Below are 15,166 nucleotides of genomic sequence, written 5' to 3'. Positions count from 1 at the left end.
AGCCACACGCCTTGTGCCTCCGCCATGCCAACGCCAGGCCAGACAACCCAGAGCAGAGACACAAGGAACATGGCAGACCACTGCGAAGCCCAGACACAACCACCACACATGTCAAATCAGGCCTGCGTGTCCTGCACAAGACATAGGTTTGCAGGGGAGAGCCTCCAATCACCTCAGCTGTCCTGCTACAGAGACCTACCCAAGAGACCCCTGCCCTGCTCTTCACCCCTCACACATCCCTTGCCCCACAACACCTATCACAGGAAACCACCGTTCCTCCGCTTGTAACAAAATGACTACACAACACGTATTTTGTTATATATATATATATGTATTTTATTATATATATAAGTCTATGGGGCCGGATGGGATCCACCCGAGAGTGCTGAGGGAGCTGGCGGAGGAGCTCGCCAAGCCGCTCTCCATCATTTATCAGCAGTCCTGGCTAACGGGGGAGGTCCCGGACGACTGGAGGCTTGCCAATGTGACGCCCATCTACAAGAAGGGCCAGAAGGAGGATCCGGGGAACTACAGGCCTGTCAGCCTGACCTCGGTGCCGGGGAAGATTATGGAGCAGTTCATCTTGAGGGCGCTCACAAGGCATGAGCGGGACAACCAGGGGATCAGGCCCAGCCAGCACGGGTTCATGAGAGGCAGGTCCTGCTTGACCAACCTGATCTCCTTCTATGACCAGGTGACCTGCCTAGCGGATGAGGGAAAGGCTGTGGATGTGGTCTACCTGGACTTCAGCAAGGCCTTTGACACCGTCTCCCACAGCATTCTCCTAGAGAAGCTGGCGGCTCACGGCTTAGACAGGTGGACTCTGCGCTGGGTCAAAAACTGGCTGGACGGCCGGGCCCAGAGAGTTGTGGTGAATGGAGTTACATCCAGTTCGCGGCCAGTCACGAGCGGTGTTCCCCAGGGCTCAGTTTTGGGGCCGGTCTTGTTTAATATCTTTATCGATGATCTGGATGAGGGGATTGAGTGCACCCTCAGTAAGTTTGCAGACGACACCAAGTTGGGTGGGAGTGTGGATCTGCTCGAGGGTAGGAAGGCTCTGCAGAGGGACCTGGACAGGCTGGATCGATGGGCCCAGGCCAACTGTATGAGGTTCAACAAGGTCAAGTGCCGGGTCCTGCACTTCGGGGACAACAACCCCATGCAGCGCTACAGGCTTGGGGAAGAGTGGCTGGAAAGCTGCCTGGCGGAAAAGGACCTGGGGGTGCTGGTTGACAGCCGGCTGAATATGAGCCGGCAGTGTGCCCAGGCGGCCAAGAAGGCCAATGGCATCCTGGCCTGTATCAGAAATAGCGTGGCCAGCAGGAGTAGGGAAGTGATGGTGCCCCTGTACTCGGCCCTGGTGAGGCCGCACCTTGACTACTGTGTTCAGTTTTGGGCCCCTCACTACAAGAAGGACATCGAGGTGCTGGAGCGTGTCCAGAGAAGGGCAACGAGGCTGGTGAGGGGTCTGGAGAAGAAGTCTTAGGAGGAGTGGCTGAGGGAACTGGGGTTGTTTAGCCTGCAGAAAAGGAGGCTGAGGGGAGACCTCATCGCGCTCTACAACTCCCTGAAAGGAGGTTGTAGCGAGGTGGGTGTCGGTCTCTTCTCCCAAGTAACAAGCAATAGGACAAGAGGAAATGGCCTCAAGTTGCGCCAGGGGAGGTTTAGATTGGACGTGAGGAAAAATGTCTTTACTGAAAGAGTGGTTAAACATTGGAACAGGCTGCCCAGGGAAGTGGTGGAGTCCCCATCCCTGGAGGTATTTAAAAGACGAGTAGATGAGGCACTTAGGGACATGGTTTAGTGGACATGGTGGTGTTGGGTCGACGGTTGGACTCGATGATCTTAGAGGTCTTTTCCAACCTCAATGATTCTATGATTCTATGATTCTATGATTTTTGCCAACCCTCAGGTGACAGGACCACTTCACCTTGGACACTTCACCAACAACTACTTGACTCACACTTTCTTATGCTTTTTATGCTATTTAAATTAATAATTATGCTTCCTAAAACTGACACTGGTTGTAACCTCTCAACCTTGACATGGTAGAGCCATACCAACCTCAGGGGAGGAACCCCTCAGTGAAATACCCAGACCCTTGTGTGCATGCAGCACCTGGAGATGTGGTTCCACACTGAGAGACCCTCGGCAGCCTGACTGGCTGAAAGAAGTCCTCAGTCCACCCACCTCCTTTATCACCGGCCACACTTGCCTTCCCCACCTCCATCGGAAGGTACTTCCTTCAGCCACTCTCTAAACCATAGCTGTAAGGTGATCTATGGGAGAGTTGTTTTTTTATACAGTCAAAAATCACACACTGCCAGGCCAAAGTTTGATACTATTTCTCCACCAACAAAGCTGGTTGAAAGGATCCTGTCTTCACCTTCCAGCCTCACTGAAGGCCAAACAACTGTTTCTGGGTTGTACCATAAATGGGATCAGAGAAGTAAATCCAGATTTTTAAAAGATCCTAAAACCCCAGTAAAACAATCATCTTTTTTTCAGCTCTAAGATTCCCAACTTTTTTGAACCAGAATGAAAATTCGCTGGACCTACAGCTGTGCTCAGATGGCACCATGTGGCTGTCTGACGCTGATGGAGGATTACATGGCATGATAACCTGTTCACAATTTCTGATTTCCTGTGCAAGGGCTCAGGTTATCCAGGTCCTTTAGACATGCAGCAGAGTCATCAACACATTTTTATTGCAAACAGAATTTCCAAAATGATGAGCTATTCAACAGGGGAGAGAGAAAAACCCCTCAAGGGTTCTCACCAGATCTCCAGTGAATGAATGCAAGCAGCACCAGTCTACATACTGAAGACTGGATCTCATTGGTCTCCATGCAAAGGTACCAGATATGCCTTGCAGACTGCATGCTCAGACTAACTTCCTAACCACAACATTCTTTTCCGTACCCTCCGCAGTGGGATAGCTTTGTCACTTGAACATGAAATATGAACCCCCAGCTGTCTATTTTGTTATTTATTTTCTGTCCATACCGATGGAGATCTCATTTGCCAGGCTTTGAAACAAGCAAATGCTTATTATAGATCTGCGGCATCTACAGCAATTGCGACAGCAGAACCAGCTTTTAAGAACTTGGCAAAGTGAGCAAATAGAGCAATTTCCAATGAGGCAGCCATCGCTCTGCTTGACCAAAACAAATCCACTGACCAAAACTCCCATCATCTGGGGCAGGAAAGCCTGTGCCAGCGCTGCAGAGCACGTGGTGCCTCTCGCTCAGCTCCAGGAAGACAACCAGCTAGAAGACTGGGATGCTGAGGGGTAAGGAAAGGCTTTCTGAATGACCATATACAAACCCATACCCAGCTGATTTTACCTTTTGGCTGGGACTGGTACTGCTGCTTTTTAATACATGAAAACAACAACTGCATTTTCAAAATGGATCATGTCTCTATTTTATACACACACACACACTGGCATCTCACACAGCACATCATGGATCATGAAACTATAAGCGACAGCTTCTGTAAAAGCTACTTGTAACATTGCTGCTACCCAGTTTAATTGCTTAGCACTGGCACCTTCATAAATTACAGGGGTCTTCACAAAACTGAACTAAAGCCAAGCTGACCACCACAGGTAACAAAAAGCAGTTGCATAAATAATTACCTTGGAGTCTCTGTAGAGCTTGATGTTCAAGTGATATACAGTATTGACAAACGTTTCCTCCTAGGCAAAGAAAAAGAAAGAAGAATTCACTATTCTGAATTCAATTATGCCCCACTATGAGAATATAACAGACAATACATATTATCCCCTGTTTCTTCAAATTTAAAGTCATATCCAGAGAAAAGTACTTTAGAAAAAGGTCTCCTTCCTGTATTTAAAATGCCTGAGAGTAACTAATACAGTTTTTAAACTCCTTTTTATTATTTTTGTCTGTTTACTATCTTCTGATTTTCAAAGATCTGATAAAGAAGTTAGGCTGAGAATTAGGACATTTTTATTCTCTCACCTACGTAATGTTGCCAATAATATGGATTTTATGGACCAAATCAGAATTAAAGCCTCCTATATGTAAAGTTAGGGTAGTTTATACCCATGCCGTGACCGTATCTTCAGAGAGATTTCTGCAACTGCTTGAGTTCTATGAGCAGAAACTCATTGTTACTTAGTAATTGTATTGGTTTGGTATCTAAAGAAAGAGCATCCAAGTCAGTGATGAGAGATTTACTAGGAACAGAGAGAGGTAAAGAGGTTGCAAACTTTCCATTAGCACCAGCCTTGCAACACATACTTTTAGTTACAGGATAACAGAGTGGCCATGTGGTTGCAATCAATCCTGCAATGCCTGAATTAAAAAAAAAGTTGAACTTCTCAGACTGATTTTCTTTCCATTGCCTAAGTGAAAAATTAAAATAACTTGCTTTGTACATTGACTTAGCTAGAAGAAAGTACCTTCCTTTCCCTGGACGTTTATTTCAGATTTAAAGGGTCTTACACTGTTAACTTTGTAGGGAACTGGCTTGCTATAGTATTGTAAGACTAGTTTAAACCAAAGTTAAGAGCATATCTACAGCAAGTGGTTGCAAGAACTTATTTAAAGGACTTTCCAAATTAATTTAGTTAAAACTACTGTCCAACTTTTCAAATAAATTAGGCTGTACAGTGCTAACCGGTAAGATTAGGAAATCTAATCACCGCCAAAGTAAGCAGAAATAGATATAAAATAGACCATTTCCGAAGGAATATGCCATTTCTTCTACACCATTAATTTTCAGAAGAGACTCAAGTGTCTAAAGCAGCTTAAGAAATCAGGCATACTGACAGGCTATCTGCTTGTTCAGACCACAGAAGGATATACTAATTCAATTACTTTCTTTTGACGTAAACCTAAATTAAAATCGGTATAAGCGCGTATTACAACTCAAACTTTTTGCACAAAGACAGAAATAATTTCTTTTTTTGTAAGCATTAACCAGTTGCTTTACTCATTCAGCCTCCCCCCCCCCCCCCGCCTTACTGGTGTAGTCTACTAAAAATAAAGCAGTGCAAGCTCCTGGAGAACTGTTGCTTAGCTACATTCTCAATTATCACAATGCTGGCCTTACTCATTCAGTGTCAAGGTCAAAGCAATTGTTTCTTTACTTTAATGATGAAGTATCCTGTTTATAAAAATCTTATCTGTTTCCTACTTGGTAAAATATTGCACATTTCAGTCAATCATTGCTGGCTAGTCCTCCAGAAAGACAAAGTGTGAGAACATAACTGGTAATGTTAAGTTTTGCCCTTAATGGAGAGCTTTTTTCCCAACTCCACCCAGAATGCCAACTGCCTCACACTGACACACAGGCAAGCAATTATACCAACATTTCTTTCCTTCTTTGCTGTAGCCAGGCAAGTATGGCAGAAATGCAGTAGTTGTATATTTATTCTTATTCTTCCCCCCATCCAATGACAAGCATAAGTAAAGCGGCAGTTTTTAATTAGCATGCACCTCTAAGTCAGCATTGTGATAAAGCTAAAGCAGAGAAGGAATTTCCCCATCAGTTTTAAGCACGAGAAGTTTTTGGTTCCTCTTTGCCTTTGAGGGCGGGTGTTCAACTGCAAAGCCTGTGATTCTCCCCAGGCTAGTCCGGGCTGCTGAATATTTCATAGCCCCTGAGAAACGCAGCTGTAATCAACTTGCAAATAATGAAATGGGGAGTGATAATAGAGCAGAGGTAAAGTGCGCCATTAGAAAGCATCAGTGCTTTGGCTGCTGCTGCAGTCTTGCTGTAACAATTTATCAGGTTATTTGATAAAACAATAATGCTATCAACTATGAAATCAAAATGAATGCTATGCCAAAAAAATCAGAAAGTGTCTCAGGGGGCCAATGTGAACAGCAAAGAGAAAAAATCAGAAAGAGTGCCAAAGGAATCATATTCAAGAACAAAACTCCATTAAATGTATTCATCACATGCCAATTACACACAGCCATGTTAGGGTGTTAATAGAAAAGTAAGTTCACAAAAATTACTTAAGGCAGGAAAGGTTTTATAAATATCACAGTAAAACAAAGAAAATATTTAAGAAGCAGCAAACGTTCATTTTAATCAAAGCTTGTAGAGTAACCCAGCTGCTGTCCTATGTTCTTTGTAACAGGATCTTGAGGTTTGACATTTGGAACCTCAAATGTTTACAGTGTCCCCTCTGTATTGTTTAGCGCTGGCGAGCACCGAAAGACACCGAAAGACCCAACAGTGAGATTACTATAATGGCATTTCCTGAAGATATGACATGAGCTATGATTAAGAATCTCATGTTGAAAACCAGGATAGAGCAAGAGGTGAAATGAAACAGGCAGCGATCAGGTGGATAGCAAGATGTACCTGTGAATTATGCAGGGAAGCTCCACAGAAAGTAATTCTTCATCTCACTTCAGAACCGCCCCCCAAAACCTGACTGTTCCTGATCTGCCCCAGGTTTCTGAGGAACAAAGCACTGACTGCTTGTACAAACGTAAGCTAATGTCACAGATGAGGCTACAGTAGTTATGTGGTAAAAGGGGCAAGTTCATACATAATGATCCATGTGGATGGACAGTGAGAAACCCTACATGACTATTTCCTGTCAACAAAGATGACCTCTACCCATCTTTATGAATTTGGATGGAGGTGCGACTCAGACACTAACTCTTTACCCTGATCTGCAATGATAAGCATGGATAAGTCGGGAAATGCAGTCTGTATGTAGGAAAGGGCTACCTCAAATTACTTTCTCCTAACCTCCTCCAGAGCAAGGGGAGCGGTGACTGAGGCAAATGTAGTCTCACAGGTACGGCTTTTGTTAACCTCATGGTCTGCTGTGTATCATTAGCACAGGTGAATTCCACTGCACAGCCAGTGTCCAGACTGTAAAATAGTAGAATAGAATAGTTCAGTTGGAAGGGACCTAAAATGATCATCTAGTTCAACTGCCTGACCAATTCAGGGCTGACCAAAAGATAAAGCATGTTATTAAGGGCATTGTCCAAATGCCTCTTGAACAGGCTTGGGGCATTGACCACCTCTCTAGGAAGCCTGTTCCAGTGTCTGACCACCCTGTCGGTAAAGAAATGCTTCCTAATGTCCAGTCTAAACCTCCGCTGGTGCAGCTTTGAACCATTCCCACGCGTCCTATCACTGGATACCAGGGAGAAGAGATCAGCACCTCCCTCTCCACTTCCCCTCCTCAGGAAGCTGTACAGAGCAATGAGGTCGCCCCTCAGCCTCCTTTTCTCCAAACTAGACAAACCCAGAGTCCTCCGCTGCTCCTTATAGGACATGCCTTCCAGCCCTTTCACCAGCAAACAGCTGGCGAAACAGCTGTATTTCATGTGACTCTATGTGATGTGCAACTGCGGGGAAAAGCAGATGAGAAACAAGCACAGGCTGAAGAATAAACATAGTGCTCCAGTCTCACCTGTTGGAAACGCAGCCATCTCCCAAAAGTGCCATGTGGCAGGTGGACCCTCCTCCTATGGACCAGAACATGCTCTGGCGCAGGAAAGGGTAGAGACTGTCTTCCCCAGCCCACATTTCCCCAGGCACCAGACGAAACCCTGCTGAACCACGACTCCCACGGCTGCACAGTCCTTTCTTGTTCTCCCTCCGAGCAAGGACTGATGCGCATAGCTGCTTTCTGATGGTTACACACAGGTAACATGCCAAAGTGGTAGGCAATTCACAGAAGACTGATGTTGGCTCCATTAGTTAACTTCTCGTACTCACAAGAATAAGCTGAATCTTATTCCTAGAAATTAAAGGAAGGTCTGGATGCAGGACTGCTGGTAGGCTCACATGCAACACTGCATGTTGCAAAGAGGAGTCTTGACAGAAGTGTGAGGTTGCTCAATGGGATACTGCAAACACATGTGCAAGCACAGAGCCAACAGTAGTGGGAAATAAAAATTGCTACGCTCTCTGAGAAAGAATCTCTACGTTCAGGAAAGACTTTAATTAATGTCAGCCTAATCATTTTCTACATGTTTCAAAAAGTAGTTCACAAAAACTCCAAGAATCCAAGCAGATTGTAAAAGAAATATTAATGAAGTTGATAAACACATTCTTCTCCATCGGTCCCTTTGTACTTGCTATGTTCTCTACATGGATACTCTATTTTAATTTTTCTCCTCACCAGCAACAGATACAGAAGGTGGATAGGTTTAATATTGCCAAAGAAAATCTGGTGTACGCATGTTCAGTGCAGCAGGAGGAAATCAGCTCTAACATCCCAGAAACATCACCTGTCACTGAAAGAAAGTGGTGTCTCAGGGTGATACTGCACTGGAGTAATTCCCATGCTCTGATAATCAAAGAACTCCTCCTAGTGTTATCTTGAATCTGCTGGAGAAGAGATCACACAGATAGATCTTCCAGCCAGATGGAGTCACCAAAAATTCGCTTCACTGATCAGAAAGCTCAGACTTAACTGAGATGCACTCATTCATATTCTCCTACTGTCCCTCCTGCAAATACCCAAAGATAAATTACTCAGACAAACTCAGATTTAGACTTTAAATGTCACTGGCAAATCTTATGCAGCTCATTTTTCCTTTCACTTTTTTCCTGGCATGAAAGAATTATTCTTATTAACTCACTGGGGATCATGTCTTCCTTTTACTATCTGGGAAAAAGTACAACATGACAGACAGACCTCGTACAATATAAGGTTGGCAGAACTGCCCTCTGAGTTTATCCATTAAAAATCCAAAAATCTTTTTCAACAGTTGTGAATTTTCTACAGTATTGCCAACCCTCTGTCTGGATATCAGCATCCCAGTCTGACCCTTCTATAAAATGGGAAGGCTACAGTGATATAGGCTCCTGTAATTTGTGAGGTGTGTTTTATTTTTTTGATTTATGTATACAGAACTAGTCTTGGAGCAAGGATGATTAGGTCATACAGATATATATAAAATAAATAAATCAATATATATTTATACACACACACATGCAGTCCTACCATCAAGGGACTCGCAAACAATGTTGAACTCCAAAGTGGGGCTCTCACTCTCCAACTGACTCTTACAAGCCACCAAGGCAGACAGAAGTTCACTGCTCACGCACCTCCTTCTCCTTGGACAACTGACTCTGCTGGGAGCCTTGTAAAATTTGCAGAATCATATTAAATCTTCCCAAGACTACATATTTGCCAACATGTTGAGAAAAAGGACTTGGAAGACTGTAATGGCATTTCCTGATGATAAGTACTAGAGGTGAGGATGGCAGCAGCATTGCTTATTACAGCTGTCTGGCACTTCCCCCTTTCCAGAGCCACTTTCAACTGTTAAAAAATACAGTCTCTCGCTAAATGTCATTTTGGGTATCTCCATTAAAACGATGCACATGTTGCTGAAAATAAAGACAAAGAAAAGTACTTTTCACTGCAGTACTTTTCACTGCCCAAGTTAAAAGGTCTTGGCATCCTTTTTCTTTGAGAAGCTCTAGTATCTCTACTCTTTGAAGCAGGGACTTGACGTGACCCAGGAAAAAGCTTCATGTCTGAGAGATGCTTTTTACTGCCTTCTGAAATGGGAAAGGCGTAATCCTGTGAAAACAGGAACAAGAGTAAGGAAACAGGAGAAGAGTAAGAAAAAGAGGGGAAAATTGGGACTGAGAGAGACGTGGGGAAGATGATGGATGAGCATAGGCAAGGAAATTTGGCTGGGGAGTCAGAGAGAAAAGCTGAAGGAGGGCGAGAGTAGCGAGGAAGGAGGGTGAGAGAGTCCGTCACCCTAAGCAAAAGCTAAGGAGAAAAAAATGGGTGAAAAGGAGAGTGAGATCAGGAATTATTTGGATGAGAACAGGGTGAGCTGAGACCCATCCAACATGCAGCTGGTACAAAGGGAGACTGGCACTGGCTTGGCAGAGACAGGAGGACACAGCGCTGAGGCTGCAGTAACAGAGACCTGAGAGTTGCACGGGAGGCTGGCAACAGTGGGGAGTCAAGCGAAAGATAGGAAAATAATGTAAGTCCATTTGGGCAAAAAGGGAAAATGGACAGATTGCTAAGATAGGAAGAGTGGCTGTGGAGGGAAATACACTTAGGAGAGTTGTAAAAGTGAAGAAAAGAGGCAAGAATAAGGCTTAGGAAAAGACAAACAACATAGGAGAAGAAAGAAACAGGTCTAGTCAAAAGGAGAAGGTCAGAAGAGACCATCTTTCGGTAGAACTATGCAGAAGAATCTGTACCACCAAAGCATATTCCCCTCCAGAGTCAAGTCCATGAAGGAGTGCAGGTATGTAACCACAGCAAAACATACACTTTGGGGACAACTGGGCTAGAACATATCCTTTGCTTTACCTCATTTCTCAGCTCTGCTGGCACCAATAGCACAAAACAGTAGAGTAATAAAATGGACTGATACTACAGTATAGTTCTTTCAGACTATGAAACGATAACGCTCTGTGCCTGTTAAGGAGACTATACCAATTTACGTGAGCTGTGGATTTTGTTCAGATTGTCTTTCTTAGACACGTCAACGGCTCGAGGGTCTGCCGTAGGAAGTCCATACTCCTGTGGAAAACTGACAGGCCTGCCTCGTAATCTCTCCCACCCAGCGTCTGCTGGAGGCTGTGAGGAGTCAGCTGTAGCTCTGCAGGGTGTTGATGCCTCCCATCCTTGCACTGCCTCTAGCACAGCTAGTGCTCTCCAGGTACAACCATGGGGGTGGAATAAATGACCCTCAACTTCTGCTGGACAAGACAGGCACAAGGCTGGCAAACTGCATGAGAGGCAAGCAAGATGGATGGCCAGATCTTTTTGGTGCTTGTGATGGAAGGAGTAAAAACACCCACTGAAGTAAACAAAGGTCTGAAACCTGCCAGAAATACTCAGGCGCTCTTGTCACTACACCCCTCCCCAGGCTTCCAGAGGCTGGCAAGCGAAGCAGGGATGTGGGGGGCTCCCTTTGAACCCCACACCCAGGTGCTGTTCCTGCAGAAATGGTGCTGCTAGGGAGAGAGACAAGAAGAGGGGGGACACTAGTGCTCCGGAGTCCACTAGGCTCAGTGTGCCCTGAATTATTTCCATGGTAACTGGTAGGTACACAACCACCCCCCTTATGCTGTAATCTCTTTGTGCATTTTAATTCATGGAACTGGTGTGCAGAGCCCAGGAAAAATGACTGTGAGATTTATTTCTTTATTGAAAAAGCTGCAGAAGTGGTGCTGCTGATGGCTGCTGCTAGAGTTATAGATGCATCAGGGTAAAATACTGCGCTGAAAACCTTTCCCATGACCCAGTACGGAAGTAGTTTTTAAAGTAACTCAGCAATACACTTAGATGTCGACAGCAGCCTCTTAGCTACTGGAAAAAAGTGTGTGTGGGAGGCTTCACCGCTGCCTGATGCAGTAATTCCAATAAAGTCTAATTTCATATATTCGGCTAGAGCAAGATCAAGGGAAGATCTGGGGTGGGGGAGAGATAGGAAAAGCCAGATAATAAGCAGCAGTCATCCAAAACCATAAAATCCAATTTCCTGGTATTCCACCTACCCATGAACTGGGGGTTCTGTGCCCAAATCACCCTTAAAGCCTAGGCAACGTTTTTTTCAGTCCTCACCTTAGCTAGAGAAGTCCAACTGTTACAGATACTGAAACTTATGATACAAGAAGGTATCTGGCAAGAGTTTACTATATGCACCTTGAAAGAAGTGCAGGAGAACTTGAGCCTCACCTCTCACTCGGAACACTGAACAGTATAAAACACACACTATTAATAGCGGTATCTAATTTATGAATTTTCAGAATAAATCAGAATAAACTTATAAAAGCTTTTTCCCAGAATTTCCCTACGTCCTGCAGAGTACTCTCCAACAATGTGTGATCTGGTTTGCAGCTTTCGAGCCAAAGAAAGAGGTGAGGTTACTGCCTCCTATCTCCAGAGACCTTTCTGTAGCAATATCCCAGTAAATTCACGCCACTCCTTGCCTTGGGGCTGCACTGGTTACTTCTAAACAAAGAAACGAAGTTCAAAAGCTCTGGTAATTTTAGGAGTGTTTTATATTAGCTAGGGATTAGATGATTTCCTCCAGATTCAGGAATATTGTTGCTACAGCTTCTACCACTTTCTGCTTTTTTTCCTTCTTCATCCGAAGGCTGACCTGCTACCTCAGGCTGCTCCTTTGCCTACATAGTCCCAGTGTAACAGTAGTAAGTATGAAAGACGAAAGGTCTCCATGTTCCTCTGTAGTAATCTCCCATACCGACCACATTTTAGAAGAAAATAAATACTGGAAAGAACTCTCTTCATCACAGAGGGATCCGTGGGCTGCAAATTATTCCTTTAAAAGTGAGATACAGCAAGATGCAACTAATAAAATGGCTAGTGGCATAACAGCCAAAGTGTTCTCTTCCCCATTAGTCTAGACCCAACTGCAAGGCATGGAGGGTATGTGATATATTTAAGAATATTACCCAAACACAGTTCTCTTTACCTTCCTCCTAATGGCCCAGCACAGACCGGCGCTAAGTTGCCTGTGGAATAGAGAGCACAGCAGATGATCATCACATGCTACGATCTTAGCAGACTTGCCTTTAATCAGGCAGCACAGTTCAGAGCCAGTTCAAAAAAAGGCGTCTCGCTAAGAAAATACCCTGCATCTCAGCCACAGAGAGCTTGCTTCAGGAAATCTGCAGACAAAGCTGAAAAATGTAGCAATTTAAAAGGAGCAAAATTGGACAGTAAAAGCATTTACCTTTTATCTGAAAATGATTCATGAGACACCTCTACAAAGTTTCAGACAACAGCAAAGCAGTTCATCAACTATTGATAACCCAGCATTCCCAAGCCATCAATAGCCATTTGAGTACTCCTAAAGTAAATTTAGCTTCATCTTCATTATTTTCTGTATTGAAAGACGGTGGACATATTCATGGATGTTTACGCAATGGCAAGAGAGCACAGTATTGTATGTTTTATTACACTAGCAAAGCAGAATCTCGTTCAGACACTGCTAGTATATAATTTCTGTCTCTCTAAAAGCTGGAAGGCAATCATTAGCATGTTGGATCTGGCAAGTTCATATTATCTATCTGGTAATTATAGAAAGATGGAGAAGCCTTCAAAAAAAATACCCTCCAACTTCTGCATTTACTACACACCTGATAAAATACTATCACCATTACCTAAATTAGCACATCCTTCCCATAAACCATTATTCAGAACACATTAACATTAGTATAAAAAGCATTAAATAATTATTAGAGGTCGTACTGACTATATTTTATCTCTCCTTCCAACTCCAAAATATAAAACTATGCAACGACAACCTGAACGCAGGAAAACATTTTATTGACGGTGATGACAAGCTAGGCTACATGGTAATTTGTTAGGCTTTACTAGCTCAAATGAACACTACAATACAGCTCTAGTTTTTCAAAGTATGTATACCGTTAGCCAATGCTAGTCATACTGCGGCAGCGTCAACACGATAAATACACACCAAAAGATAATCCCACCCTCCAGAGACTGCTGTAGAAAATGACAGAAAGATGAGAGACAAGGGAGCAGGTTAGGGCATACATATGCATACGTATACAAAGTAATTGTGACGACTGGCCTGTGTCTCATTATCTCATTTATTCATGCTTCAGGTAAAGGGGAGACAAGGAGGTGCCAGGAAGATCACAGAAGCTGGGATAAGATGGCTACAAAAGGAGCTGGAAGAATAGAAAGAGAAGTCAAACAGAGTATGGAAAGTGACGCCAGGGAGGAGAGACCATGAGTGAAGAAGTTCAGCCAAAAACAGTGAATGGGAGTAAAACAAATACTCCACGTTGTATAAATGCAAGGCTAAGACCGCTGGGAGCAGAGGGGCGCAGGAAAGGTCTGTGAGGTGCTTTGGTTCCTCTGTTCTTGGGCAGGGGCTTCACACACCCCGGCATCTCACGGACCCCCGGCAGGCCCTGCGTCATAAGCTGAATGACACCGACTGAAACGGCAGGGCTCCTTATCTCTCTGGCTTACGCAACATTTTAATTACATCAGTTGTGTGGGTCCTGGGTGGGTTGTCCCCGTGGGGGCCGGCTGCCTGGCTCGGGGCCAGTGCAGATAATTGGGGTGTCCTTGGGGAGCCCTCTTCAGCCCCTGGCTCTCGCCCCGGCTCCCGCCTGAGCTGCAGCACTGCTGACCCCTGTCTGTTGTTTTTTCAAAGATGCCTTAGGATAAGGTAAGGCTACAAAGACCGCAGTAAAAGCACACCAGTGCATGCATCCTGCTCCCCGCTAATTCCCAAAACTACAGCAACAAACAAATAGATTCAGTTACTGAGGTAGGTGCTAGCCCAGTTCAAGGGGATTGGTACATATGTTATAACAAGATGCTGGAGCCGCAGCCCGATTGCATTTACATGAAGAAATCATTTTATGTACATCTCTTATCTACGAGTGAAAGCCATACAGGAGAGGAGAAACAGCGCTGTATGGAGATTCACAATGCATGGCAGATGGGCAATTTAAGGTAAATCATACAGTTCAGTTATACAAGACATATAACCTGGGGAGAAAGTGTGTAGCTTCAAAGTCATAAATTATTTATAAATAATACAGCCTTCTCATGAAATATCCAAAAGGCCAAGCACCCATTTTTCCCATTATTTTTTTCCACTTTCACAAATCAGAGGGAAGCTGAAGATAAATACCTTGTCAAGAATGAGCTCGTTTTGGGGGAGGATGGACTTAGATGGTGGAGTTAGTTACGGGCTTGCAGGCAGGACGGCAGGATCCGAAGGCAGCAGGACTACTGTGCCCACCCACCTGGGAGCAAAGCAGCAGAAGTTCAAAGGAGGGAGCTGGAGTGGGCTGAGGAGAGAAACTGTCCCTCTGGGAGCTCACACCCTCCCAGGACTGTCACTGCCAGCCTGTTCAAAATTACCACTTGCTTTCTCTGAAAAATTTCAGGGTTTTTTAAGTGAAATCCAATGCTCAGATTCACAAATCACAACTGCGGCATTCACGTGCGTGGCGTGTTTTCTGTCAGCAGTGCTGACTGTGCTCTGTACCACATACGGTGACACCTCCGTATTCAATTCTCCAGCTTCTTTCAGCACTTCTGTTGTGATACCTCAGCAGTCTGACACTTTCTCATCTTCGTTACTCGACGCAGCACCTGCCCAAATTCCCCTGCAATGACCAATTCAACTAGCTTCTCATTTTTCTGATGTCCTGC

The 15,166-nt window shown here is 44.4% G+C and overlaps 1 protein-coding gene across 1 annotated transcript in view; it reads right to left on the bottom strand.

Annotated features, from left to right (window-relative positions):
• The window catches only part of PAG1 (phosphoprotein membrane anchor with glycosphingolipid microdomains 1), a 116,766-nt gene that overhangs the window by 87,273 nt on the left and 14,327 nt on the right, over nucleotides 1-15,166 (bottom strand). The window contains exon 2 of the mRNA XM_076329496.1: nucleotides 3,641-3,700. The gene's annotated coding sequence lies outside the window, so the exon portion shown is untranslated. The remainder of the gene's footprint in view (nucleotides 1-3,640; nucleotides 3,701-15,166) is intronic.

This window comes from Aptenodytes patagonicus, chromosome 2 (genome assembly GCF_965638725.1).
Source record: "Aptenodytes patagonicus chromosome 2, bAptPat1.pri.cur, whole genome shotgun sequence".
NCBI lineage: Eukaryota > Metazoa > Chordata > Aves > Sphenisciformes > Spheniscidae > Aptenodytes > Aptenodytes patagonicus.
This window is presented reverse-complemented; position numbering and strand designations above follow the sequence as displayed.